Raw genomic sequence first — 12,240 nt, forward strand, 5'->3', positions numbered from 1 at the left:
ACCACACTTGTTTTACATTAATAAAACAAATTCTGGTTTTTTTAATTTTTTTTAACCAGCATGAAGAATTACAGCTTACGTGTGTTAGCATGGGAATGGAAAATGGTATTTAATTGACCCATTTGATAGGTTTGGCTAACTTATATTCAAAAATGTTTGATTTAAGAAGGCTTCTGAAGTAATTGTTAGAATCTATTACAAATTTGTGAAGGCATAATCCAAAAAGTAGTAGAGAAATTATTTCTTGGGCTCTGACCACTGTTGGATTATGCTTATAAAATCCTTTTTATCAACACCAACAAATGTTTCTTCATCCCTGCAAAATACTTTCAGCAAGTATTTTGGATAAGTTTATAAACAGGCTCATCTATGAATTCAAGAAATATTTATTGAGCATGATAGACCCTGATTCTGGCTCCAGACAAACTTTATAAACTATAAATTTCTGCTCCCATGTAGCTTCAAATGATGAGAATTTTCCCACCCACATGATGAAGAGACCCAGGGGACCCAGACTACAAGTTTATAATCCGCAAGGTCAGTTTATCTGGTTTGGGAATTCTGAAACAAGCTTGTCCTTTAAGGATAAATTAGGCTTTCAAATGAGGAAAACTTATCTAAAGATAGGCTAATTTGCAAGTCCTCACCCAATCATGCATATGATGTCCATGAAGATAGAATTTTCTTCTAGAAAGACTTAATTCTCCTATCTTGAAAAGACAAGAATGGAGCTTCAGCCTGTGTCTTTCAGTCTCAAAAGGTTGAGACTGTAGTGATCTATGTCTAATGAAAATTCAAAGTTGCTCAGTTGTATCTGAGTTTTTGCAACCCCATTGCCTGTAGCCCACCAGGCTCCTCTGTCCATGGATTTATCCAGGCCAAAATGCTGGAGTGAGTAGCTATTCCTTTCTCCAGTCCCAACTCAGGGATCAAACCCAGGTCTCCCGCACTGCAGGCAGATTCTTTACTGCAGGCAGGCACCAGGGGAGCCTGTGCCTAATATATTTGACAATTTTATTTGCCTCCTGGAATCTTCCTGCCTATTTCCTATGGCTGAGAGTTCCCCAGTGTACACAAGATGAATAGTTTTGGGAGTTTGAGGAGACAACCTGAAGGGAGTCCATTCACTTGTTAACCAGCCACAGTCCTAGAACCCTCCAAGCTTTTCCCAATGCATCGTTCCCAAGCTTTATCATGGTTTGCCGTGAACTGGTCAATAAATTTAAGTATATTCATCTTATTTTATTTATTTTTGGCTGCACTGTGCGGCATGCAGGATCTTCCCGAGCAGCCAGGGATCGAACCCATGCCCTCTGTGGTGAAAGGGCAGATTCTTTACCCTGGACCACCAGGGAAGTCCCTGGTCAATAAATGTAAAACCCAGTTCTTTTCTTTAGATGTATGAGTAGACAGGTCAAGATGTAACCATGGCCTTAATTCAGCCTGTGTCTGAGCTGGTTTTGTAATATCAGTAGCTTCCTCAGTTTGCTAGATTCCATTATGTATAAAACCTTTGGATCAGATATATTTTACTGACTTACTGCACCTCTTCTTAACCAACCTCCAGTTGAACCCAGATTCACTCTTCTAATTACAATTCCCATAGTCTTTCTATCCTAGGGCCCTTTGCTTTGCTTGTACCTTTTGAGATTGGTAATTGCCATAAAGAAGTCTCAGACTGAAGAATTGATGCTTTCACATTGTAGTGCTGGAGAAGACCCTTGAGAGTCCCTGGGATTGCATGGATATGAAATGAGTGAAATTCTGAAGGAGATGGGAATACCAGACCACCTGACCTGCAAGCAACAGTTAGAACTCGACATGGAACAACAGACTGGTTCCAAATAGGAAAAGGAGTACGTCAAGGCTGTATATTGTCACCCTGCTTATTTAACTTATATGCAGAGTACATCATGAGAAATGCTGGGCTGGAGGAAGAGCAAGCTGGAATCAAGATTTCTGGGAGAAATATCAATAACCTCAGATATGCAGATGACACCACCCTTATGGCAGAAAGTGAAGAAGAAATAAAGAGCCTCTTGATGAAGGTGCAAGAGGAGAGTGAAAAAGTTGGCTTAAAGCTCAACATTCAGAAAACTAAGATCATGGCATCTGGTCCCATCACTTCATGGCAAATAGATGGGGAAACAGTGGCTGAGTTTATTTTTGGGAGCTCCAAAATCACTGCAGATTGTGATTGCAGCCATGAAATTAGAAGACGCTTACTCCTTGGAAGGAAAGTTATGACCAACCTAGGCAGCATATTAAAAATCAGAGACATTACTTTGTCAACAAAGGTCTGTCTAGTCAAGGCTATGGTTTTTCCAGTAGTCATGTATGGATGTGAGAGTTGGACTATAAAGAAAGCTGAGCGCCAAAGAATTGATGCTTTTGAATTGTGGTGTTGGAGAAGACTCTTGGGAGTCCCTTGGACTGCAAGGAGATCCAACCAGTCCATCCTAAAGGAGATCAGTCTTGGGTGTTCACTGAAAGGACTGATGCTGAACCTGAAACTCCAATACTTGGCTACCTGATGTGAAGAGCTGACTCATTTGAAAAGACCCTGATGCTGAGAGGGATTGGGGGCAGGAGGAGAAGGGGGCGACAGAGGATGAGATGGTTGGATAGCATCGCCAACTCAATGGACATGGGTTTGGGTAGACTCTAGCAGTTGGTGATGGACAGGGAGGCCTGGTGTGCTGTGGTTCATGGGGTCGCAAAGAGTCAGACACGACTGAGCAACTGAACTGATAACTGAACTGAAATGAGTCAATCCTAAAGGAAATCAACCGTGTATATTAATTGGAAGGACTGATTTTAAAGCTGAAGTTCCAATACTTTAGCCACCTGATACAAAGAGCCAACTCATTGGAAAAGACCCTATTCCTGGGAAAGATTGAGGGCATGAGGAGAAGGGGATAGCAGAGGATGAGATGGTTAGATAGCATCACTGACTCAATGGATATGAATTTGAGCAAACTCTTGAGACAGTGGAGGACAGGGGAGCCTGGCATGCTGCAGTCCATGGTGTCACAAAGAGTCAGACACAACTTAGCATCTGAACAACAGTTGCCTTTCATGTAATAGGCACTCTGTGAATGGTTTGGGAGCATGATGATGATGATGAAAGTGTTGGTGACTACCTTGATCCTTTGGCTTCCTCTTGACTCTAGATCCACTCACCTGGGGCTGAAATTGGAGAAGCTGTGCTGACCTTTTCCCATCCAGTGTTTCTTTGTCCTGTGGCAGAGTCACCCTGGAAGCATGTTAAATGGAGATTCCTTGGCTCCACCTCATGGAGACTGAGTTTCTATAATAGGATGCCTGCAGGCTTTACACTTCTTAACCCCCACCCCTATTGATCCTCACACTGGAATTTGGGGACATAATCACCTATTCAATACTTTAAAAAATGAGGGCAAACATTCCTTTATATTTTTAAATTAAGAAAAAAAACGAACATTTTGGCCGCACCACACAGCATGTGAGATCTTAGTTCCTCGACCAGGGACTGAACCCTGTGCCTTCTGTGGTGGAAGCTCAAAGTCTTAATCACTGGACCACCAGGGAAGTCCCAAACATTCCTTTATAGATACACTTAAGTGATAAAGCAATGATTCTCAAGTTGGGGAGATCAGAGAGAATCATCAGAATCAATCAAATTATTTTTCAAATTATAGGAGTCCTTGACCTGATCTCCATTTGGAGATGACATGAAGAGCCACAACCAGCAAGCATGTGCCTATATCATTCCTCAGAAGTGGGGAAGCAGAGGCAGAGGGTAGGGATGCAAGATATGGAAATAATCAGGTAATCAGGAGCACTTCATATGAATGTGTTTATCTATCTATCTATATATATATATATATATATAGTGGTTTTAAAAAAATTTATTGAATATAGTTGATTTACAATGTCATGTTAGTTTCAGATGTATAGCAAAGTGATTCAGTTATATCTATATACACACATATTAATGTATCTCTTTGTTTTTAGACTCTTTTTCCATTATAGATTATTACAAGATATTGAGTATAGGTCTCTGAGCTATATATATATATATATATATAGCAGGTCTTTATTGGTCATCTGTTTTATATATGAGTGCTAAATTGCTTCAGTCGTGATCAACTCTTTACGACCCTATGGACCGTCATAGCCCACCAGGCTCCTCTGTCCATGGGATTCTCCAAACAAGAATACTGGAGTGGGTTGCCATACTCTCCTCCAGGAGATCTTTCCAACCCAGTGATCGAACCTGGGTCTCCTGCATTGCAGGCAGATTCTTTACCATCTGAGCTGCCAGGAATATATAGTAGTGTGTATATATATATATATTTTTTTTAATTCCCTGGCGGCTCAGAAGGTAAAGAGTCTGCCCGCAATGCGGGAGAACCAGGTTCTATCCCTGAGTCAGGAAGATTCCCTGGAGAATGGCAACCCACCCCAGTATTCTTGCCTGGAAAATCCCATGGACAGAGGAGCCTGGCAGGCTACAGTCCATGGGGTCGCAAAGAGTTGGACAAGACTGAAGCGACTTCACTTCTTCATTCTCCCAGTGTAGTTAATAGTGCCCACTCTCGCTTTAAAAAACTGTCTATATTGGAGGATTACTCCCCATTGTTCACTCTGCCTCAAGAAAATACCTCTCAAGCAGGGGTTCAGCCCATGGACTGCTTTTATAACTCGGAAGTGAAGTCGCTATGAGGCAAAATTGAGTACCTACGACCGAACACCTGAAATGTTAATGACTGGCCCTTTACATTCCCGCACTTCCTGCCACTTCCTGCACAAATACCTTAGCCTAGTAACTGATTTCCCATTCTTTTCCCCACTGCAACCCTTCATACCAATCCTAGTAGATAATCGCTCTACCGTGTGTATATTTTTAATCCCAAACTCTTAGTTTATCCCTCCTCACCTTCCCCTTTGGTAATTGTAAGTTTGTTTTCTGTGTCTATGGGTCTATTTCTACATAAATTTGGGGGAAAAAAGAGGTGGTCTTAGAAGGAAAGGAAACCTCCCAGATAGAGTTGAGAGGTGAGAATGGAGTGAACCTGAATACAGAGGGCACAGGTCATTGTGGGATGCTAGCTGCATCTGCCCCTCTAAGGCAGAGCCTCTCATGAACCTCTGATAAAGGGCCTCAGAAGCTTTTTTGGTGACAGAGCAGAATGTTTCATCTCTCTGGTTTCTGTAGCCTGAGAGACTCAGTTCTGGTGTCAACTTAGCAGCTTATTAAGCTTAGAGAGTGGTATCATCAGTTAAAGAACTACTTGAAGCTCTGAATCTTGATTTTCCCAGGTATAAGATGTAGATGACAATACTAAAATCATTCCAAGGACTTCCCTAGTGGTCCAGTGGATAAGAATCTGCCTGCCAATGCAGGGGACACAGGTTGGGTCCAGGGTCGGGGAAGATTCCACATGCTGTGGAATAACGAAGCCCATGTGCCACAACTATTGAAGCCTATGTGCTCTAGGGCCCACAAACCACAACTACTGAGTCCGAATGCTGCCAGTTCGCAAGACCAGACACTCCACAGTGAGAGAAGAGAGACTGTGCTCTGCAAGAAGAGAAGCCACTGCAATGAGAAGTCCATGCACCAAAATGAAAAGTAGCCCCTACTAGCTGAAACTAGAGAAAGCCTGTGTGCAGCAGCCAAGACCCAGTGCAACCAAAAATAAATAAATACATAAATTATTTTTTAAAATAGAATCATTCCAAGGATTGTGTAAAATACTAAGCAGTCAATAAGTGGTAGTTTTTATCATTGCCTATTTTTTTATTTTCTGAATTTATAAACCTGGGAATGAAGTGCACTGCCTTCATTCATGGATAAGACACAGCTCAGAAACACAAAGTAAAGATCAATGGACACTTCTCTGCTGGATAAATTTTTTTAATATTGTTTCTTTATTTGGCTGTGTTGGATCTTAGTTGTGGCATGTGGGATCTAGTTCCCTGACTAGAGTCCCCTGCATTGGGCGCATGGAGTCTTAGCCAGTGGACCACCAGGGAAGTCCCTTAGAAAAATTAAAATATGAGGTTTCCCCCTTGTAGAGCATTATTTGGACCAATCTTAATGCGGGAGACCTGGGTTCAATCTCTGGGTTGGGGGGAAGATCCATTGGAGAAAGGAAAGGCTACCCATTCTAGTATTCTGGCCTAGAGAATTCCATGGACTATATAGTCCATGGGGTCACAAAGAGTTGGACATGACTGAGAGAACTTCATTTTCGCTTTCACTTTATTAGGGGAGACAGTATCTGGCCAAATGGTTGCAAATGCAGTATATAACTTATGAAACTTTTTAATTTAGGGGGAAAACAAAACCCTAATGAAGTGATAAAGATGTGCCAGGTTCTGGACAAGGCATAAGAAATAGTTTCTGCCCTCAAGTTACCCCTGGCTAAGGAAAAACAAGCAAAAAAAGGGAAGTGATTAGGTTGAATCTGTGGGAGTTGTGATAATACTTTGCTCTAAGATATTAATAACTTCTTATCGATTTCTAAGTACTCCATTTGTTTTGGGGATACTGAGCCCCTTGTCTATGATATGAGTTACAATATTTTTTCTCATATTGTCTTTTGACTTTGTTTCAGTGATTTTTTTGGGTTTTTGTTTTGTCTTTTACCATTCAGGTGTCATTTTTATATCATCAAATATCATTATCTTTTTTAAGGGCTTCTGAATTTCATGTCATAGCTGTCAGTTCTTCCCTATTCTGAGATTATAAAATAATGTTTTCTTCTAGTTTATTTATAGTTCCATTTTTTATATTCAAAGATTTGATACAGATGAGAGGTAAGGATCCAACTATTTTTTCCGGAAGGCCACTTGGATGTCCCAACATCATGTATTGAATATTCCCCTTAATTTATTTGGGCCTGTAGGTAAATATAAAACAGTTTGATGTTGAGTTCTGAGAAGACAGAGTCATTGATTTTCAGTAATGATGGCACTGAGTCTTCAATAAAAGATTAAACGATGTTGTATAGTCTCTGTCAAGAGGCAAGAGGAGGAATAATTTATACAGGACAATTGTAAACACTCATGTTAACATTTTTGTTTTGTTGCCTCCCCCTCCACCATCTTGGGCTTCCCAGGTGGTGCTAGTGGTAAAGAACCCACCTGCCAATGCAAGAGACATGAGAGACACTGGTTCAATCCCTGGGTTGAGAAGATCCCCTGGAATAGGAAATGACAACCCACTCCAGTATTCTTGCCTGGAGAATCCTATGGACAGAGGAGCCTGTCGGGCTACAATCCATGGGGTCACAGACAGTCGGACACGACTTGAAGCGGCTGAGCATAGCCACCATCTCATCTTAGTTCCCAGGCCAGGGATTGAACCCACATCTCCTCCAGTGGAGATGTAGGGACTTCTAACCACTGGACCACCAGGGGATTCCCATTTTGTTGCCTTTTCAAAGGCAATTATTTCAGAAGTTTACATCTTATTGACCCAAAGCCAAGATAAATTCAATACAAAGTGTAAAATGAAGCACTCTTTTTTAAAAAAAAAAAAAAAGGAAACTTAAATTTGAATCTCTGTACTTTTTTTTAATAGTTATCTATTTGGCTTTGCCAGGTCTTAGTTTTGGCATTCAGGATCTTTGATCTTCATTGCAGCTTACAGGATCTCTAGTTGTGGCATATGGGATCTAGTTCCCTGACCAGGGATCAAACCTGGGCCCCCTGCCTTGGAATTGAGCAGTCTTAGCCACTGAACCACTGGAGAAGTCCTGAAGCATTCTTCTTTTTAAGCTCTGAAACAATAAAAATTTCTTAGTATCTAAACTTCTTGGAGGAGGGCATGGCAACCCACTCCAGTATTCTTGCCTGCAGAATCCCCATGGACAGAGGAGCCTGACAGGCTGCAGTCCCTGGGGTTGCAAAGAGTCAGACATGACTGAACAACTAGGCACAGCACAGTATCTAAACTTAAATATGAAAACCTCGGAGAAAACCTTGTAGTGATGAGCCACTGACCAGCAAAAGCTTGCCCGTGTCCAGGATCAACTGACCATTATCCTAGATCAGAAGCCCTGAGTATTTAAGGCGTTGGAATTCAATGATTAGTTATGAAACTCAGGGTAGGAAGAAGCCTCCCAGGATAACTTACAGGCCCATCAACACTGCGAGAGACTGTTTCCTCACAGTTTTGTTCAAGACTGAATGTAACCCATGTTTACTAATCTAATAGATGAAAAATGTCTTGCTTACTGTTTCAACTTTCACTTCTTTATTTTATTCATTTATTTCTGGTCTTGCTGGGTGGGTCTTCATTGCTACATGCGGGCTTTCTCTAGTTGCAGTGAACGATGGCTAGTCTTTATTGCAGTTCTCGGACTTCTCATTGCAGTGGCTTCTCTTGTTGTGGAGGATAGGCTCTAGGTGCCCCGTCTTCAGTAGTTGCAGCACTAGGGGCTCAGTAGTTGTGGCTGGCACACAGGCTTTAGTAGCTCTCAGGCATGTGGAATCTTCCCAGACCAGGGATCAAACCTGTGTCCCCTCCATTGGCAGGCAGATTCTTATCCACTGTACCACCAGGGAAGTCCAAATTTCAGTTCTTTAACTATGAGTAATTTTGTATGTCTTTTCGCATGCGTGTTCTTTTTTTCTGTGAAGGGTGTCCTTTACATATTTTTGTTGGATTTTTTGTCTTTTTGTTATGCATCTATATGAATGTCTGAATTCTGTGGTAGAGAAATCACTTAGCCTCTCTAAGCCTGATTTCTCATCAGGAGAATGAGAACAATGTTAGTGACAATTGTTAACTTGTCCTGAGCAGCTCCTGCTCCCCTGCTGATTGGTTGGTCTTCCCAGGGAGCATTTCCTAGCATCTCATTTCAGGGCCACTAGTCCATAAGGCATCTTTGTGAAAATTAGAAAAAGGCACTGCTTTCTCAGGCTGGCATCACCCTGCACTAAGGCACCTGACTTGGAGAGCAGGCACTGGGTATCAGACCTAATTATTGCCTTAATAGTTTGTCCTTATACAGGGCACCACCTGCCTGCCCCACTGTTCGTAGCAATGCTGTAGCATCTAATTTTCATAAACCCTAGGAAGAAGGTACTATTATTATCCCCATTTTAGGTCACTTCCCCAAAGCCACACAGCAAGTCGGTGATGAATTTGGAGTCCGTGATTAATCACTGTGTTGTATTGCACCTTTATACAGGGTTATAGTCAGTAATTTTTTTTTTAATATTTATTTATTTGGGTGCACTGGGTTAGTTGTGGCACTTTCATCTTTGTTGCAGCCTGTGAGATCTAGTTCCCTGACCAGGGGTTGAACGTGGGTCCCCTGAGTTGGGAGCATGGAGTCAGCCACCGAGCCACCAGGGAAGTCCCTATAGTTAGTCTTAATCAGGACAGTCCTTATAAAGCACTCAGCACAGTGCCTGATACATAGTTAATAAAATGTATGTGGAAATCCCCTGGCAGTCCAGCCGTTAGGACTTGTCACTTTCACTGCCAGGGCCTAGGTTCAGTCCCTAGTCAGGGAACAAAGATCCTGCAAGTCAAGAGGCGCAGCCAAAAAAAAAAGTATGTGATGTTAGTCTTTCATCTATCCTGTGTTGCAAATACTGTTTTCCAGTTTTGGCATTTGGCATTTGATTTGACTTGTGTTTGCTAACCTATAAAACTTTTAGATAACCAAATTTCTTCATCTTTTCCATCATGGTTGGCATTATGAAGACCAAATGATTAAATAAGACAACTACTTCTCTGTTAATTAAGGGACAGGCTAACTTAAGGAAACCCCCAAATGCAATATTACAGTGAACTTCTGTCACATGGAACAGTCCTGACCTGGGGTGTGACTCTGCACCAGAACCTTCCCAGTGACCCAGGAACTTTCTCTATCAGAAGAGAGCATGATAGACCTTACTTCCCTCATGGTCCACTGGTTAAGAATGTGGCCATGGGGAGGGAAAACAAGCAATCTCCCTTAAAGGAAGCAACTTTTATTTCCACTGAAATCCCATTGGAACTTAGGTGGACACCCCATGGCTGCAAAGGAAGCTGGGAACTGTAGTCTGTGGGAGGTCTGTGCCCTTCTAAAACAATAGATCCAGTGGGCAGGGGCATAGCTCTTGTGCAAAAAGAAAAAAGGAAAGCATACCAGGGTATAGTTGGTAGTCAGGATCACACCTCCCCAAGTCCTACATCCTCAGACATTAAACCCACTGGTAAAGAATCTGCCTGCAATGCAGGAGACCTGGGTTCTATCCCTGGGTCAGAAAGATCCCCTGGAGAAGGGAATAACTACCCACTCCAGTATTTTCACCTAGGGAATCCCGTGGACAGAGGAGCCTGGCAGGCTATAGTCCATGGGGTCACAAAGAGTCGGACATGACTGAGCCACTAAGTTTCATCCTGAACTTACTTCTGGATAACTTTTGTTCAGCAGCAAGAATTTCAATTCTTATAGATGCAGTTCCCCCCCCCCCCACCTCCTGTCCCCCACCTCCACGCTCCTTTGTTGGGGATAATTATAAGAGGTAACTCAGAGTTAGGAAAAGAAAAGAGAAATAATACGCCTTGCCTCCTGAGGGTCTTGGCAAATTCTCCTTCCTGGGCCTGGACCACTTTCCCGTCTTTCAGCCAGTTAATTGCTACCTGTTCTTCAGATGCCAGCTCAAAGCTTCATCCTCAGAAAAGCAGCTCTAGCTCCTTCCCCCCTCTCCCTCCCAATGTAGGTGAGGGCTCCTTTATAATCATCTCACATTACTTTTTTTTTCCAATGTATTTATTTATTTTTGACTGTGCCGGGTCTTTGTTGCTGCGCGGGTTTTTCTCTAGCTGTGATGAGCGGGAGCTACCCTCTAGATGCTGTGCGCAGGCTTCTCATTGCAGTGGCTTGTTGTGGAGCATGCATTATAAGGCATGCAGGCTTCAGTAGTTGTGGCTCCCGGGCTGTTGGGCAGAGGCACCATAGTTATGGTGCACAGACTTAGTTGCTCTGAGCCATGTGGGATCTTCCCAGAACAGGGATTGAACCCATATCTCCTGCAATGGCCGGTGGATTCTTTACCACTGAGCCACCAGGAAAGTGCTCATATTACTAGTATTCATAGTACTTTCACAGCCGGTAACTAATGTGTAATTGTGTGACTATTTGGTTGATGTGTCCTTGTAGTGCTGGACTCTGAACTTCCAGGGACAGGGGCCATATTTATTGCGCTTACCTCCAGAGATGGAGCTCCATAAATATTTGCTGGATAAATGAATGAATGTTGAGAGAGGAAGGCCGTGGAGCTGTGAGAGAGAGGAAGGAGGCAGAGAAAGAAGTAGCTGACATCTTAGGATGTCATGAATGAGCTGGCAGAGGGGAAGGGCTGAACTTGGGGAAGGGGCAAACCCATTGGTCGTCAATGAGTTTGATGAGTTCCAGTTCTGTACTCTGGTTCGAAGTTGTCCACATGCAGGGCTGAGAAGGTGAACTCCCTTCCTGGGCAAGTGAGTGCTGATGAGAAATGCTTGCTCAACTCTGGTGATAGGGTTGAGGCTTCTGTGCCTCCATCCAGCAGAGGCTTGGACCCTTAAAAACTGTTGAATTACTAAAACATTATGTATTGGAATTTTCCTAGCCTTTTCTGTGAAATAAAATTACTTATTCCATAACTTCATTCATTGTTTCTGGAAGGAAGCTAAATTCTCAGTCAGAGACTCTTTTATACAGTTTGCTATTTAGTCTAAAATGACACTGACACTTCTTTTTTGCCTTTTAATTTTTTTAAAAAATTATTGATTTATTTTAATTGGAAGATAATTAGTTTAAAATATTGTGATGGCTTTTGCCATACATCAGTATGAATCGGCCGTAGGCATACATGTATCCCCTCCATCCTGAATCCTTCCTCCTACCTGCCTTCCCACCCCACCCCTCCAAGTCATAACAGAGCACCCGCACTGGTTATCTATTTTACATAGTTGTATTTTACATAGTAGTGTTAGTCGCTCAGTCATGTCTGACTCCTTGTGACCCCATGGACTGTAACCCGCCAGGCTCCTCTGTCCATGGAATTCTCCAGGCAAGAATACTGGAGTGGGTTGCCATGCCCTCCTCCAGGGGATCTTCCTGACCCAGGGATCTAACCTGGATCTCCTGCATTGCAGGCAGATTCTTTAACTTAAAAGCTACAGGGAAGTCATCTCTCTTACATACAGTAATGTATACGTTTCAAAGCTATTCTCTCAAATCATCCCACTCTCTCCTTCTCCCA

The sequence above is a fragment of the Cervus elaphus genome, chromosome 11, assembly GCF_910594005.1.
Source record: "Cervus elaphus chromosome 11, mCerEla1.1, whole genome shotgun sequence".
Taxonomy (NCBI): Eukaryota; Metazoa; Chordata; class Mammalia; order Artiodactyla; family Cervidae; genus Cervus; species Cervus elaphus.